The sequence below is a fragment of the Gigantopelta aegis genome, chromosome 12 (genome assembly GCF_016097555.1).
Source record: "Gigantopelta aegis isolate Gae_Host chromosome 12, Gae_host_genome, whole genome shotgun sequence".
Lineage (NCBI taxonomy): Eukaryota > Metazoa > Mollusca > Gastropoda > Neomphalida > Peltospiridae > Gigantopelta > Gigantopelta aegis.
Genome location: NC_054710.1, coordinates 9,341,453 through 9,360,503, shown reverse-complemented (window position 1 = coordinate 9,360,503; position 19,051 = coordinate 9,341,453). Strand labels below are relative to the sequence as shown.

At 38.1% G+C, this 19,051-nt stretch overlaps 1 long non-coding RNA gene across 2 annotated transcripts in view; it reads right to left on the bottom strand.

The window, feature by feature from the left end:
• LOC121386952 overlaps positions 1–19,051 on the bottom strand; it is a 132,143-nt gene that overhangs the window by 56,983 nt on the left and 56,109 nt on the right. For both annotated transcript variants that reach the window (XR_005959744.1, XR_005959745.1), the window contains exons 4-5: positions 14,238–14,302; positions 1,303–1,410 (exon numbers count right to left, since the gene is read on the bottom strand). This is a non-coding gene — a long non-coding RNA (uncharacterized LOC121386952). The remainder of the gene's footprint in view (positions 1–1,302; positions 1,411–14,237; positions 14,303–19,051) is intronic.

Genomic DNA, 19,051 nt, shown 5'->3' with positions numbered 1-19,051 from the left:
AGAAAACACCAGTCATGCAACAGGGCAGACAATATACCCCCCCCCTCAACATTAGTGTTCTCTTTTTAACAATTTAAACAGTCTTACATTTTTTTTATTCTGACTCAATCTGTTCTGAACGGGGTTTTTCCTAACTTTTTTTTCCCGTTTTCCCGTTCAAATTAGAGAAAGTACCAGTCATGCAACAGGGCAGACAATATAAACCCCCTCACCCCCCTCAACATTCTTGTTCTCTGTGTACATCGCTAGCTCAGTGGCGATTTACCATTGTTGGAAATTCATCCCATTAATCTGCTTCCAATGGGGTACGGAAGAAGGCCAGACCTCCCCATTGATTTTTTTTAGATGGAATTAGTGAAACTCTCCGATCTGTCGTCAAAACAGCCAGCACTTACCGCAAGATCGGTTACCGGAGCACCGGGCTGCATGAATATCAAACAAAAGCCTAGCCAAATAGTTAACTTAAGAGCACACGCTAGACGCACAACCATACAAAAGCCACGTTGTTGAAGATAAAGGAAAAAAAAGTGAAAGAAAAAAACTAAGAGAAAAGAGAGAACCTCATGTAATTGAGCAATTGAAAACAACAGCATGCATCTAGGGCATTATAGGTATATGTCTCATGAAAATATCTCGATAGAAATCAGTTGAGTTGAGGTTTGGGTAACTTACTTGTATAAAATGGTTCAGCTATGGTTCAGCTAGTGTAGGCATAGAAGATGACCAAAAACACATTGAATATACAGACAGTGCTATTCTAAACAATAATATTTATTTAAAGGCATACTGTCACGGATTTAAGGACCTTATTTCTCTAAAAATTGATAATAAATAAAAATGACATTAATTGTTGAAAGCCAAATCTAGCTATCGCATCACCGTAACTGAACCATGATGGAGTGAAATCCATGTCAACTCTCTCGGCAATTTTAGTTTTTGAATTATGGACCATTGCCATAATTCAATTATATTTACAAAATATCATTAATAAATGGAGTATGGTGGTTATGAAGATGGTCGAATAAAGTACATTTAGGGACAAATCAAATTATTTTTGTTCAGGTAATACTTTGTTAGGCCATTAAATAGATCAGTGGTCTGTGACAATATGCCTTTAATATAATAAATTATCTTAATTTGTGCTAAGTGGAAAAATAACAAGTATGCATACACAATGTATATATTATATTCAACAATGAAAGTCTTGCTGGAATGAAACCATTGAAAACCCAAGGACTGGAATGTGATAAGAGAACAACATTCCAAAATGGGAACACAACAAATTAACAGTGTCGATCTTACCTGACATGTAATAGTACGTCTGTTCATCTGTATGTTTGTTTGTAACATCTGTCAGTGTTATCACTCTTGCATTTCAGACCCATTTGGCTTGCTGTGTTGTTGCATCATCTATACAAAATAAATAAATAATATATGGTGTTTGTTTTTCGGGTGTTTTTTTTTTTAATTTCTAATGGGCTCATACCTTTTATTCTAGAAACTGCTAATTTCCATATCCATGTTTATAATTAAATTGAACCATGATTGGATATAAGCATGAAAATAAACTGCAATAAATAAATGAATGTAGCGGGTTACCAATTGTTTGACATCCGACAGCCAATGATTAATACATCAATATTCTCTAGTGGTGTCGTTAAACAAAACAAACTTTTAACTTTCTTTCCTGTATATGTCGTGTGGCTTTACATCTACACAATAACCATCTATCCTAACTTTACGACTATATTTCTTCAACTTTGCATCTATATCATTCCTTCCAACTGTACATCCATATATTTCCTGCCGACTTCATTACGGCGAGACAACAACCATTGACAGTGTCACTACCTTGTTACTACCTCATGCTGGTGTCAGCACATCTTTATTAGTAATCATCTCCATTCAGACATCAAAGGAAATTCTGAGGTACGCTCGGTTTGCTCATTATGCCATCATATATCAGCTGTTTCTGTTAATACACTATTAAGCCTGCATTAGCAAGCCACGGCAGAACCTATAAACGGTTGAATTATTGACCATTCCAGCTGCCATCTTGACTATTTTACTCATAAATGACAATCTTAGGAAGAGTAAATAATCAGATACTTAATGACTAGGATTGAAATCATGTAATTATTATACAATGAAAACAGAGATTTCTTTTATCAAAGGGCGCGCAACATCATCAAAGGATGCTCCGTGCAGACTGGCGTAAAATGAATGAATGAATGAATGAATGAATGAATGAATGAATGAATGAAAGAAAGAAATATTTTATTTAACGACGCACTCAACACATTTTATTTACGGTTATATTTGCGTCAGACATATGGTTATGGACCACACAGATTTTGAGAGGAAACCCGCTGTCGCCACTACATGGGCTACTCTTCCGATTAGCAGCAAGGGATCTTTTATTTGCGCTTCCCACAGGCAGGATAGCACAAACCATGGCCTTTGTTGAACCAGTTATGGATCACTGGTTGGTGCAAGTGGTTTACACCTACCCATTGAGCCTTGCGGAGCACTCACTCAGGGTTTGGAGTCGGTATCTGGATTAAAAATCCCATGCCTTGACTGGGATCCGAACCCAGTACCTACCAGCCTGTAGACCGATGGCCTACCACAACGCCACCGAGGCCGGTAAATGAATGAATGTTTAACAACACCCCAGCAGTATAACCAGATCATGAACGATCAAGTTAAATTAGGACCGACACCAAATAATGTGCACATTTATACACAACTTGTAGCGGGATGTAGACTAGAGATAAAGCGCTCGCTCGATATGCGGTCAGTGTGGGATCGATCCCCGTCGGTGGGCCCATTGGGCTATTTCTCATTCCAGCCAGTGCACCACGACTGGTATATCAAAGGCTGTGGTATGTACTACCCTATCTGTGGGATGGTGCATATAACAGATATCACTTGCTGCTAATCGAAAAGAGTAGTCCATGAAGTGGCGACAGCGGGTTTCCTCTCTCAATACATGTGTGGTCCTTAACCATATGTTTGACGCCATATAATTGTATATATCAGCAGTTTCTGTTAATACACTATTGAGTCTGCATTAGCAAGCCACGGCAGAACCTATAAAAGGTTGAATTATTGACTATTCCAGCTGCCATCTTGACTATTTTACTCATAAATGACAATCTTAGGAACAGTAAATAATCAGATACTTAATGACTGGGATTGAAATCATGTAATTATCATACAATGAAAATTGAGATTTCTTTCATCGAAGATAGCGCAACATCATCAAAGGATGCTCTGTGCAGATGCGCCCTACCCATTTTACCTTCTGACAAAAACCCCAACTACCTAATAAAGTCTGTCATACAGTGTCTTCCAGTACTCCATACAATTAGTGAAGATTGTTTGAAATGAGCTTCCATCCTGTCTATTCAATGTTTCCCTTGTAGTTTTCCCATACCATTAAAGGGACAAACCCTAGTTTTTAAACACTACAGCATATTTTTCAATATGAGAACCGTTTATGATCACTGAAATCAAACCTTTTTTTTTTTATTGTTTAGATTTTTCATTTCTGTACAACCAAAGTGTTTCTGGTCATCGTGGTATTTTGAATATCACAAAATGCATTTTTCATATTTTTAAAAACGTATCTGTGTCTGAGAAGTACTGGTTTATTGATTTGAGTTCTAGTCTATTTTTAAAGGATATTTTCTGGTTTTAACATCACACTCTCTTTTTTCATTCTGCTGTAACTTTATCCAAGTGTGTTACAGGTTTGTAGATTAACCAAACTTAGTGTCCATGTTGTAACTTTATCCAAGTGTGTTACAGGTTTGTAGATTAACAAACTTAGTGTCCATGTTGTAACTTTATCTAGGAGTGTTACAGGGTTGTAGATTAACTAACTTAGTGTCCATGTTGTATCTTTATCCAAGTGTGTTACAGGTTTGTAGATTAACAAACTTAGTGTCCATGTTGTAACTTTATCTAAGAGTGTTACAGGGTTGTAGATTAACTAACTTAGTGTCCATGTTGTAACTTTATCCAAGTGTGTTACAGGTTTGTAGATTAACAAACTTAGTGTCCATGTTGTAACTTTATCCAAGTGTGTTACAGGTTTGCAGATTAACAAACTTAGTGTCTAGTTTTAACGTCACAGACTCTTCTTTTACTCTGTTGTAACTTTATCCAAATGTGTTACAGGTTTGTAGATTAACCAAACTTAGTGTCCATTTTTACAAGTTTAAACTAGGGTCTGCCCCTTTAAACCTGGTGGTTTTTAATGTGTCTATAGTTGGTCTGTTCAGTCTGTCATTTTAAATGTTCAACACTGTTAGTCAATATGGTTTTTAATGTGTCTATAGTTGGTCTGTTCAGTCTGTCATTTTAAATGTTCAACACTGTTAGTCAATATGGTTTTTAATGTGTCTATAGTTGGTCTGTTCAGTCTGTCATTTTAAATGTTCAACACTGTTAGTCAATATGGTTTTTAATGTGTTTCAACAAGTCATAGTTTTTTCAGTCTATACCACTTTAAATGGTATGCATCATTAAACAATACAGTTTTAAATGTAGTTATAGGTTAAAGTCTTTTCAGTCTATACCACTTTAAATGGTATGCATCATTAAACAATACAGTTTTAAATGTAGTTATAGGTTATAGTTTTTTCAGTCTATACCACTTTAAATGGTATGCATCATTAAACAATACAGTTTTAAATGTAGTTATAGGTTAAAGTCTTTTCAGTCTATTACTTTAAATGTTATGTATCATTAACCAATATTGTATTTAACGTGTTTAAAAGTTAGAGACCTATTCCTTTAAATTTCCCACACCATTAATATTGTTTTAAATGTACATGTACTAGAACTTAGAGTCTGTGCAATCTATTACTTTAAATGTACATGTACTAGAACTTAGAGTCTGTGCAATCTATTACTTTAAATGTACATGTACTAGAACTTAGAGTCTGTGCAATCTATTACTTTAAATTTCCCACACCATTAGACTATATAGTTTTCAAAGTGCTTGCTTTCATTTAATTTTAACTTATTTTCGTGCTTATATCCAATTAAGGTTCAAGCATGCTGTCCTGGGCACACATCTAAGCTATCTGGGCTATCTGTCTAACAGTGGGTTAATTGTTAGTTGTTAGTGAGAGAGAAGAAGGTGCATAGTGGTCTTACATTTACCCATCGAGTCATTAAAACTCGCTCTACATAAGTGGGAGCCAGTACTGGGCTGTGAACCCTGTACCTACCAGCCTTATGTCCAATGGTTAGTTGTTAGTGGTTAGTGAGAGAGAAGAAGGTGTAGTGGCCTTACACCTACCCATTGAGTCGTTAAAACGTAACTCTGGGTGGGAGCCGGTACCGGGCTGCGAACCCTGTACCCTTATGTCCAATGGTTAGTTGTTAGTGAGAGAAAAGACGGTGTAAAGTGGTCTTACACCTACCCATTGAGTCATTAAAACGTAACTATGGGTGGGAGCTGGTACCGGGCTGCGAACCCTGTACCATTATGTCCAGTGGTTAGTTGTTAGTGATTAGTGAGAAAGAAGAGGGTATATAGTGGTCTTACACCTACTCATTGAGTCGTTAAAACTTAACTACGGGTGGGAGCCGGTACCGGGCTGTGAACTACCAGATTTATATCCGATGGCTGAACTACAACACCACCAAGGCTGGAACAAAAGTGCTCACAAGTTAGTCTATAAAACTGTCACTTTAAATGTTCCACACCATTAGTCAAGTCTGTTATTAATGAGCCCACAAGTTGTTTATTCAAGCTATCACTTGAAATGTTGCACACCATTAGAAAATATTGTTTTAAATGTGCACACGAGTTGTCTGTTCAATTGATCTGAAACAAGATATTTGCTTTACCAATATCACACTGTCACAGGACATGACATTTGTTTTATCAATGTCACAGACATTACAATTAACATTACAGACAAGATATTTGTTTTACCAATGTCACAATGTCACAGACATTACAATGTTACAGACAAGATATTTGTTTTACCAATGTCACAGACATTACAATGTTACAGACAAGATATTTGTTTTACCAATGTCACAGACATTACAATATTACAGACAAGATATTTGTTTTACCAATGTCACAGACATTACAATTAACATTACAGACAAGATATTTGTTTTACCAATGTCACAATGTCACAGACAAGATATTTGTTTTACCAATGTCACAGACATTACAATGTTACAGACAAGATATTTGTTTTACCAATGTCACAATGTCACAGACATTACAATGTTACAGACAAGATATTTGTTTTATCAATGTCACAGACATTACAATTAACATTACAGACAAGATATTTGTTTTACCAATGTCACAATGTCACAGACATTACAATGTTACAGACAAGATATTTGTTTTACCAATGTCACAATGTCACAGACATTACAATATTACAGACAAGATATTTGTTTTATCAATGTCACAGACATTACAATTAACATTACAGACAAGATATTTGTTTTACCAATGTCACAATGTCACAGACATTACAATGTTACAGACAAGATATTTGTTTTACCAATGTCACAGACATTACAATTAACATTACAGACAAGATATTTGTTTTACCAATGTCACAATGTCACAGACATTACAATGTTACAGACAAATATTTGTTTTATCAATATTAGAATGTTCCAAAATATTTACCAGATTTACAATGTTAGAAACATCATATTTGTTTTACCAATGTCAAAGACATTACAATATCACAGACAAGATATTTGTTTTACCAATGTCACGATGTAACAGACATTACAATGTTACAGACACGATATTTGTTTTACCAGTGTCACAGACATTACAATATTACAGACAAGATATTTGTTTTACCAATGTCACAGACATAACAATATTACAGACAAGATATTTGTTTTATTAATATTAGAATGTTCCAAAATATTTACTACAATGTTAGAAACATCATATTTCTTTTACCAATATTATAAGGGGCTGGGACGTAGCAGTGGTAAAATGCTCACTGGATGTGCGATCAGAGATCGATCTCCATTGGGCTATTTCTTGTTCCAGCCAGTGCACCACGACTGGTATATCAAAGGCTGTGGTATGTACTACCCTGTCTGTGGGATGGTGCAAACAAAAGATCCCTTGCTACTATTGGAAAAATGTAGCAGGTTTCCTCTATAAGACTATATGTCAAAATTACCAAATATTTGACATCTAACAGCCGATGATTAATAAATCAATGTACCCTAGTGTTTAAACTTTTAACTTTTACCACTACTATAAAGTTCCAGAGCAGACATTTCAGTGTTGAAAAACTAAGGACATTTGTTTTGTTTGAAATCTGATGCTAACAAACCCATCCTTGATGTGTATTGTACAAAGATTTAATAAGTCAATAGTTATATTAAGAAAAGCAGTATTAGTAATCAATAGAATCTTTGTGTAACAACCAGACTACCCCGGTGACAATGCAGTAATTTACATCAGACAGACAAACAACATCATACTTGTTTTTGTCGTGAAATATTATTTTAATAAGAAAATTGATTTTCGCCAACGTAACAATACTGATAATGACAAGAACTGGGGCACCACGGCTCAGCACTTAACAAAGGATCAATGGATTCACAGACTGAACCTTCCCCCTCCCGCCCCAGGAGGGGGAGGGACCTAGCTATTGGTACTCCTCACTAGAATTATAGCCAGGACAATTTCTTTGAGTGGCAGGGCACACAATGCCTAGCTGGAGAAGAAAAAGTTTGTCTTGTTTAACGACATCACTAGAGAACATTCATTTGTTTAACGACACCACTAGAGAACATTAATTTGTTTAATGACACCACTAGAGAACATTCATTTACTAATGGTCGGCTACTGGATAACGTTAACATCTGTTTTGTTTAACGACACCACTGGAGCACATTGATCAATTAATCATTGGCCATTGGATGTCAAACATTTGGTAATTCTGACACATAGTCATCAGAGGAAACCCGCTACATTTTTCCAAATGCAGCAAGGGATCTTTTATATGCAATTTCGCACAGACAGGACAGCACATACCACGACCTTTGACCAGTTGTGGTGCACTGGCTGGACAATTTCTTTGACAATGTCTAGCTGGAGAAGACACAGTTTGTTTTGATTTAACATGACCGTATGTAAAAATGACATCCAGTAGCCAATGATTAATACATGTAAATCAATGTACTCAAGTGGTATTGTTAAACAAAGGTAAGACATCACAGATCATGAAACAATATATACCCAATTAAGGCCTCTTACACAGACATCACTAATCTTACACATACTGTGGTCAAATATAAACAATAAAACCCAAACAAGGCCTCTAAGCAAACACTGGTAATCCTGAACACACTTGCAGTCAATCTGCTATGGTCTTTTTTAAGGTGAGACCCGCAGACCATGAAGCCACGGGCAGCACACCTGACACAATGTAACACCCACATCCACACAGGTAATCCGACCCTAGCCAACACACTGGCCCGTGGGTCAAAAGGTCACCAGGTAACGGGGAGCAGAACACCTGTGGTGCTGGCCTGATGTAGGTCGGCTTCAGGACACATGAGGACTGCATGGTCATTGAAAAGTCTGGAGATTTATTACTGCTGAGGTAACATGGTTCTGCCTGGTAGGTCAATGGCCTCAATGAGACCTAAGGAAGACCTCAGCAGATTTCACCGAGGCTTTTTAGTGTCTAGCATATGATTATTTTAACATTTGGTGGGAATATATTGTGGATTTCTAGTACTACAAAACTATATTTTGCCATAATAATGATGATGATGATGATGATGATGATGGCAATACTGTAGATTTCTGATACTACAAAACATTAATTTGCCATGATGATGATGATGATGATGATGGCAATACTGTAGATTTTTAGTATTACAAAACATTAATTTGCCATGATGATGATGATGATGATGGCAATACTGTAGATTTCTGATACTACAAAACATTAATTTGCCATGATGATGATGATGATGATGGCAATACTGTAGATTTTTAGTATTACAAAACATTAATTTGCCATGATGATGATGATTATGATGATGATGGCAATACTGTAGACTTTTAGTACTACAAAACATTAATTTGCCATGATGATGATGATGATGATGATGATGATGGCAATACTGTAGATTTCTGATACTACAAAACATTAATTTGCCATGATGATGATGATGATGATGATGGCAATACTGTAGATTTCTGATACTACAAAACATTAATTTGCCATGATGATGATGATGATAATAATGATGAGGAGGGCAATACTGTAGATTTCTGGTACTACAAAACATTAATTTGCCATGATGATGATGATGATGATGGCAATACTGTAGATTTCTGGTACTACAAAACATTAATTTGCCATGATGATGATGATAATAATGATGAGGAGGGCAATACTGTAGATTTCTAATACTACAAAACATTAATTTGCCACAATGATGATGATGATGATGATGATATGGGAATACTGTAAATTTCTAGTAATACAAAACATTAATTTGCGATGATGATGATAATGATGACGATGATGATGATGGTCATACTGTAGATTTCTAGTGCAATGAAACAGGTATAGCTTGGCTTAATAACCAATCAAGCTATACCAATGGGAAATGTATGACCATCACATTTACTTGTGATCGAAGAGTAAGTGAAGACGCAGCGTGTACAGCCGCGACACCCTACCCGTGTTGTATTATGAGGATTGTCTGTCTGTCAGAGGAACAGTGATCTGGTGTCCAGGCTGGCTTCCTTCCCCTAAGTAATATCCTTTTATAACTGGCCAGACAAAGTATTTATACCTCGGCCATATATTCACACTAATTGCAGACAGCGAACTGGTTCAAAGTTACAGTACTTGTAACACACTGTCTGATAAACAGGAAAATGAGAGGCCAAACAGATTTACATCTGTGTTGTCTGGCCCTGTGCTATCACTGGGATCTAGCTGTTGGTACAGCACGTGCATGAGGTCACAGGATCGAACCATCTTAGTGGAACGTTTTATAAGGGGTTTTTCCCACTCTCCCACAACCAGTGCCCCACGACTGGTATATCAAAGGCTGTGGTATGCACTATCTTGTCTGTAAGATTGTGATTGGTAAAGTGTTTACCTGATACATGGTACGTCAATTTGGTCAAAATGTTAAAACTCTCTTGTAACCAATTCTGAATAAAACTCTCTTGTAACCAATTCTGAATAAAACTCTCTTGTAACTAATTCTGAATAAAACACCCCAGTAACCAATTCAGACTATCCCATGCTGTAACCATTTCAGAATAGAACACCCATGCAGGTGCTGTCCCAACACCCTACTTTCCCAAACAGGAAGACAACAATATGGGGGCTTGGATTGGCTGCGGGGACCAGGCGTGCCAGCAGATATGAATGTAAACTTTGAGTGGTTACCAGCCTCAGTGGTGTCACGGTTAAGCCATTGGACATAAGGCTGGTAGGTACTGGGTTCGCAGCCCGGTACCAGCTCCCACCCAGAGCGAGTTTTAATGACTCAGTGGGTAGGTATAAGACCACTACACACCCTCTTCTCTCTTACTAACCACTAACACAATTTAACCCACTGTCCTGGACAGACAGCCCAGATAGCTGAGGTATGTGCCCATTAATTGGATATAGGATAGAAGAAAAAAAAAAATTTAACGATGCACTCAACACATTTTATTTACAGTTATATGGCGTCAGACATATGGTTAAGGACCACACAGATATAAGAGAGGAAACCTGCTGTCGCCACTTCATGGGCTATTCTTTTCGATTAGCAGCAAGGGTTCTTTTATATGCACCATCCCACAGACAAGGTAGTACATACCACGGCCTTTGATATACCAGTCGTGGTGCACTGGCTGGAACGAGAAACAGCCCAATGGGCCCACGGACGGGGATCGATCCCCAAACCAAGCGAATGCTTTACCACGGGGCTACGTCCCGCCCTTAATTTGAAATAAAAATGAACAATGTGGCTTTGTTTGTCTGGGTAGATGTACATGCTGGGAAGCCACAGCATGTTTAACTAGCTCTCGCCTGGCACACCAGCCACTGTTTTGTCTACTCCAGACCAGAATATTCACTGGCATGGGAACTCTCCACTCTCTATTTCCAGCATCTCAGACTGAGAGCTTTATCTGGAACCTGTAGCTCAGCCAACTGAGGCGTGTGCCCAGGACAGTGTGCTTGAACCTTAATTGGATATAAACATGAAAATAAGTTGAAATAAAAATGAACAATCTGGCTTTGTTTGTCTGGGTAGATGTACAGGTAGGGAAGTGCTGTGCCAACGGACCTATAAGATCCCAATGGTACCACACGGTCAGACAACACAGGTAGGGAACTCTCCACTTTTTATTTCCAGCATCTCAGAGCTTTATCAGAGCTCAAGTGAACCCTAGATAAGTAACAGTTTTCTGGAACCAGTGGCTCAGCCACCTCACGGCAATTTAAAGTCTTACGGAATTAACTGTCTCGACTCCATTAACAGAACCGTAGCTAGCGAGGGTGAGGGGTGGAGTTTGGAGAAGGGGGGTTGATGTGGGTGAGGGCAAGGGGGGCAGTTCCCCTCCCCCAAACAAAATCTGGTAAAAATAATAGAAATTTAAAGAAACTCCTCTTAACCATTTCAGTAACCAGTTGAGACTATCCCATGCTGTAACCATTTCAGAATAAAACACCAAAGTAACCAATTCAGACTGTCCCACGCTAGAACCATTTGAGAATGGATTCTGTCTGAAACCCAATTTTGATTAAAACACAACAGTAACAAACTCTCATTAAAACACCCCAGTATCCAAACTAAAACACCAATAACCAATTCAGACCAAAATTTATTTTATATAAATAGAGATTATTATCCGAGCTTGTGTGTCGTACCGATTGTACGAAACGAGTGTCAGGATTTTTGTATTGTCCGAGTGGGAGCGAGGGTAATACGTACATGAATCCTGACACGAGTTTAGTAAAATCAGTACGATTCACACGCAAGTGTAATCATTTCTTTATTATCCATATTATTATTGTTGTTTCCTTTATGAATAACAAGACCCAACTCAAAATGTTTCAGCCACGAAATGACATCATATGTCATATGCACTGTCTGAACTAGGACTGGAGAAGCAACATCATGTTATGACATCGCTTCCCCAAAATTATGTCATTGCACTTATTACACGTGTGCTTCGTATGATTATTATTAACCCGGTTATGTTGAACCATACGGATAATAAGACCCAATACCAATACCATTCCCAGTAATCAATTCTGACCAAAGAGACCCTGGACTGCATCAAAACACCCACTACACTAACATAAATCTGACTAGAAAAACATTCCAGTAACCTACATTGGGAGGCAATCGCCCTGCCCGCCATGCAGTGACCCAGTTCTGACCCGCACACTCCATTAAGGCCCTGCCACTACAACAGCCACACTGTCTAACGACATACGCAGCTAATGAACATTGGTGGCAGCAGCAGACACTTTAATGGTGACATCAAACATGGTTGCCTTTTTGCTTTCAGAGCTTCTTTTGATTACCCAGTTGTGCAAAGAAGCTCTAAAACGGACTAGTTTACGGCCGATGCTAAAAACTCTCTCAAAGCAGAAGAGAGCGTTAAAAGAATCATCGCAGACAAGGCTGTTTGGCTCACGTCTGCACAGATTGAAGACGTTACAGTTTCTTTCAGATATTGCACAATCTCGACGTTTTATTACTGACTGGAGCTCTCTAATGCTTGCTTGTGGAGTTTATTTAGCATATTGGACACAGCAGCTAACCATGCAGTTTTGGGTTTGGTTTCGTTTTAATGACAGCACCGCAGAGTACACATTAACTTTGTTTTAACGACACCACCGTAGAGCACACATTAATTGGTTAATTATCGGCTATTGGATGTCAAACATTAATTTGGCTATTCTAACATATAGTCTTAGAGAGAATCAGTTAAAAAGTTAAACTCTGTTTTGTTTAATGACACCAATAATTATCGGCTATTGGATGTCAAAAATTTGGCTATTCTAACATATAGTCTTATAGAGAGAGAAAAAGTTAAAAAGTTGAAGTCTGTTTTGTTTAACAATACCACTAGAACCCATTTATTTATTAATTAATTATCGGCTATTGGATGTCAGACATTTGGCTATTCTAACATATAGTCTTAGAGAGAAAAAGTAAAAAAGTTAGTCTGTTTTGTTTAATGACACCATTAGAGCACATTACTTAATTACTTATTGGAGATTGGATGTCAAACATGCACTGGATAAAAAAAAGTCTGTTTTGTTTAACGACACCACTAGAGCACATTAATTAATGAATCACCGGCTATTGGATGCCAATAATTTTTTACATATAGTCTTAGAGAGGAAACCAGCTATATTTTTCCATTAGTAACAAGGGATCTTTTATATGCACCATCCCATAGACAGACTAGCACATACCATGTACTTTGATATACCAGTCACAGTTCACTGGCTGGAATGAGAAATAGCCCAATGGGTCCACTACTGGGGATTGATCCAAGATCAACTGTGCTTAAGGCAAGGGCTTTACCATTGGACTGCGTCCCAGCACCATCTAGAAAACATTTCTTCTGTTTGTTTGACTGCTGCTGTATTTTTCGTGCTGGGGTGTCGGTAAACATCTTATCTACCGGCCTCGGTGGCGTCGTGGTTAGGCCATCGGTCAACAGGCCGGTAGGTACTGGGTTCGGATCCCAGTCGAGGCATGGGATTTTATTTATCCAGATACCGACTCCAAACCCTGAGTGAGTGCTCCGCAAGGCTCAGTGGGTAGGTGTAAACCACTTGCACCGACCAGTGATCCATAACTGGTTCAACAAAGGCCATGGTTTGTGCTATCCTGCCTGTGGGAAGCACAAATAAAAGATCCCTTGCTGCTAATCGGAAGAGTAGCTCATGAAGTGGCGACAGCGGGTTTCCTCTCAAAATCTGTGTGGTCCTTAACCATATGTCTGATGCCATATAACCGTAAATAAAATGTGTTGAGTGCGTCGTTAAATAAAACATTTCTTTCTTTCGTTAAACATCTATTCTGTTCTATTTCTTCAAAGTGGGTATTATTAAAAAACCCAGACAAATCTGACTCCCACCCCCTTTTACCTATTCTGGAACAGCTCTTAAGTTATAATATCTTATCATCATGCAAAAAGATCATATACAATAACTTACCATTGTGTAAATTTACACAAACGGCTTTAACAGGTTAGTTGTGTGGCTGGATCCATGCAAGGCACCTGAAACGATAGAAACACGCAGAAATTAATTGTCTGGTATGGTGTACATCATAAACAAATTTAATGAAATTATTTTAATTAAAAATATATATTTATTACCCATATGGGCAGAGAGAAGTGGGGAAAGCAAAATGATCTTTCCCCAGGGAAAGAAAACAACCCTCAGTTTTTCCCCTAGATAGTTTTGATGTCATAATTACTGCTTCACTATAGGATGATCACTTTAGTGTGTGCAGCGGTTAATTAAATGTAAGAATAGTTGCCATGGTGGCAGTCATGTCAACAAATAACTTACCTCATCAGTGATATGTACGTCACAGCTATGACGCAACGCTGCCTCTTGTTCTCAATATGCAAACTTGTTTTCAATAACAGTAGAGAGAGAGAGAGAGAGAGAGAGAGAGAGAGAGAGAGAGAGAGAGAGAGAGAGAGAGTATGTGTGTGTGTAGAGAATGGGGGAGAGGAAGGTAAGGATGTAAGGAGAGAGACAGATTGATTATTCTGACACATGACTGAAGAGAAAGAGATACAGAGAGCGGGAGGGAGGTAGGGACAGAGTTAAAGTTTGTTATGTTTAACGACACCACTAGAGCACACTGATTCCATTAGTAGCAAAGAAAGAGACAGAGACAGAGACAGAGACAGACAGAGAAAGCTAAAGCAACTATGACAATTGCAACTGGTGCCACCGTTAGGTTCAAGCCCTGTTGGCCTTTCAGACATCTGTTACGGAGCATAAAATCTAGAACGGGAAATGAACACAGGGCAACAGTCGTAAGACAGAGGAGAACTGTGTTAGCGTGGGTAATTTGTGGCATGCCTCCATCGGAGAACTGTTCAAGCACGCCTGCCGTGGGCACCTCCAACTTGGCCAGAGTGTTCTGTCCATGACAGGGAGAGAAGGAGCACTCCAAGACTGAGCCTTATCCAATATATATACTGTCTGGTAGAAGTCAGAGATCTGATTTAATCATGTCAAAAGTGCCAATTACTGGCACACACGGAAGGGAATTAGTGTCACATCTTCTGTGAGAGAAACTATCAAAATACAACAGGTGCTGCAGCCCATCTATAAATAATGTCATAACAGGGGTTGAAATTTTATTTTTTTACCACTATCCCAAAGGAATAGTGAATTTCAAAAAACACTATTCCGTCTAAAAATGTACTATCCCTTCAATTATTAATGTACCACTAGTTTTCCTGACTGTGCTATGTCGCCCTGTACAACATTGCGTAACGAACAATTGTTTATATACTAGTCTATGCATTACTGCGTACTAGCTGGAATTACAAATGAACTCACTCCAAACATTAGTCTCGATCAAAAAGACGTTTATTTTGTACCGGTAAGTGCATGAGAAAGGTCTTAGTAGCGCGAGGATTTGTTCTGCAGAAAAATGTAGCTGAAGAAAAAGCGTAAGCGGAATAGTCGCAGGCGATTTTCAGTATTCTGTGCTTTATTTTCACTTTCATGATGGAATATTGGAAGAATTGTTTTACTATTCCGTTTTGAAATTTACTATTTGCGGAATAGCGTAAAATTCGACCCCTGCATAACAACATGGAGGTCATAAAGCTCCCTACCTTTTATATTTAGAACGACAAGTTCCTTCATCAAAATGCACACTCATTTCTCTTCAGACATATGGTTAAGGAATAGCCCAATAGGTCCACTGATGGGGATCGATCCCAGACCGACCGCGTATCGAGCGAGCGCTTTACCACTGGGCTACGTCCCGTCCCTACAAACGACAAATGTTATCAATCTGAGGCAAGTAAAATGGCCGACACGTGCGATAAATATGTGTGTCACTTGGCCTGCCTAGGTCCAGCCCCAACATTACAGACCTTCGCAGTCAGTGCAAGCAGATCAATTCAATACTGACAAGTCATTAAAGAGTGTGTTTTTTTAGCTCAGAGTTTTTATGGCTGTTTTAAAAAAACAAATCCTTCCCTCGGCTAAAAAACACAATCGAGTTAATTCACAATATCCTTTTTGACGGACCGTTAATCATTAACCGGTCACTACGAAAAAGGAACCGGTGTATGATGAAATGGAAATACATGTACACCCCTCATTAGAGTAATGGGTTTCTCCCCCCAACTACAATCTATAGGAGCAGGGCGTAGTGTGGTAGTAGAGCACTCGCTTGTGGTGCAATGAACGTTAAAGTTGTGTTTTGTTTAACAACACCACTAGAGCACATTGATTTATTAATCACTGGCTATTGGGATGTCAAACATTTGGTAATCTTTTATGTATAGTCTTAAGACAGAAAACCTGCTACATTCGTGACACACAAGCTGGAACAAGAAATATCCTGATGCGTCCACTGACAGGGATCGATCCTAGACTGACCGTGCATCAAGTGAGCACTTTTCTACTGGGCTACGTCCCACCCCTTTGTGGTGGAATGGGTTTTAAAATATAAGTGAATGTGCATATTCATTGAAGAACAAAGTCTGCAGAAGTTTTTAGGTCCTACTAAAGTCTGGAATTCCAGAAAAATCCAAAAGTTTTTCATCATTTACAAGGTACATGTATATGCTTGCCATTTCTGTAGGAAATTTTAAAAAGTTTTTCTTGCTGATAATGAGAAGGAAGGAAGAAAAGAAATGTTTTATTTAACAACACACTTAATACATTTTATTTACGGTTACATGGCATCAGACATATGGTTAAAGACCACACAAATACTGAAAGAGGAAACCTGCTGTTGGCACTTCATGGGCTACTCTTTTCAATTAGCGGCAAGTGATCTTTTATATGTATCATCCGACACACAGGATAGTACATACCACAGCCTTTGTTAAATCAATTGTTAAGCACTGGCTAGAACGAGAAATAGCCTAACGGGTCCACCAACGGGGATCGATCCTAGACTGACCGTGCATCAATTTATAAAAGTTTCCTTGCTGCTAATGAGAAAGCACTGCTAACGCACCTGCAACACATTTCTTTCCCACCATGATCTACATGTAGAGCTCTGTTAACAAAGTGCTGAGATATTGTTAAATAAACAGGGGCTGGACGTAGCCCAGTGGTAAAGCGCTCACTCGATGCGCGGTCGGTCCTTAACCATATGTCTGATGCCATATAACCGTAAATAAAATGTGTTGAGTGCGTCGTTAAATAAAACATGTCCTTCCTTTCCTTGCTGTTAAATAAACATTTCACCATTTCCAACTACAAACTGGATACTGTAAATCGGGAAATGTTAGTGAATTCAGTGAGGCCATAAAAAGGTGCTAATATTTTACGATGCTGAATTTAAAGAGACTGTTCCAAAAACCTTTTGTGCGATTGTGTTGTCTGTGATTAACTGAAATCGCCACAATGGTTACATACTATAGATTAAACCAAAAGGATAGCAAACAACAATAGTTAGTTAGCGTGCACATCACTGTAATCTTCTACTAAATGTATTTTGTCTGTATAACATCAAGATTCGTCGAAAACATTATTTCAGCTGATCTTACAACTTAAGCTTAATGTTTGTTTTTAGTTTCTGATAAAATTCACTTCTTTGGATTTCGCTAGATTTTAAGATCATTAACATTTTATTATTTACATCACCACAGTGTTACAGGGCTTGCATTTATCAACTGGCTACCTCCAGCAATTTTGAAATGTTTTTGCCATAGGCAAAATGCTCACCCATAGCAACTGTAAGCCTGAAAAAAGTATTTTAAACCAGTAACATTTGCAACAAATATTTTAAAATTTTTTTTTATATATATAAAAAAAAAAATCTCCCTTTGACCGTACAGCAATAATTTTTATCCAGTAGCAAAAAATTCGATAAAGCCCCAGACTTTCTGCAATTTATATCGCAACTATGCCTATTGCCGTCAGTGCTGTGCTTAAGTTCAAAGCTCAAAGTATTACAGGCTTTCAATTTGGGGATTTGGTAAAACAATTTTTTAGGATCATAGAAATATAGATATTTCTTGATTCCATCTCATAATTTTATGTTTCTGCCCCAAAATCTGGGATTCAGGCAAGCATGGAATCGTGCTCAATTCACAGACTGTATTATGTGCCGATTAACAAAATTAAATGTTGCAAATACTCTACATTTCATTTTAGACACTCCTGCTAAGACACCTTTAATCAATGTGCTGGGGTGTCGTTAGAAACACCTTTTACAACAGCCACTGATTAAACAATGTGCTGGGGTGTGTCATTAAACAAACATTCCTTTCACAATGGCCACTGATTAAACAATGTGCTGGGGTGTCATTAAACAAACATTTCTTTCACAACAGCCACTGATTAAACAATGTGATGGGGTGTGTCATTAAACAAACATTCCTTTCATAACAGCCACTGATTAAACAATGTGCTAGGGTGTCATTAAACAAACATTCCTTTCACAATGGCCACTGATTAAACAATGTGCTGGGGAGTGTCATTAAAACACCTTTTACAACAGCCACTGATTACACAATGTGCTGGGGTGTGTCATTAAACAATCACTCCTTTCACAATAGCCACTGATTAAACAACGTGCTGGGGTGTGTCATTAAACAAACCCCCTTTCACAATAGCCACTGATTAAACAATATGCTGGGGTGTGACGTTAAACAAACACTCCTTTCACAACAGCCACTGATTAAACAATGTGCTGGGGTGTCATTAAACAAACCCTCCTTTCACAATAGCCACTGATTAAACAATGTGCTGGGGTGTGTCATTAAACAAACATTCCTTTCACAATGGCCACTGATTAAACAATGTGCTGG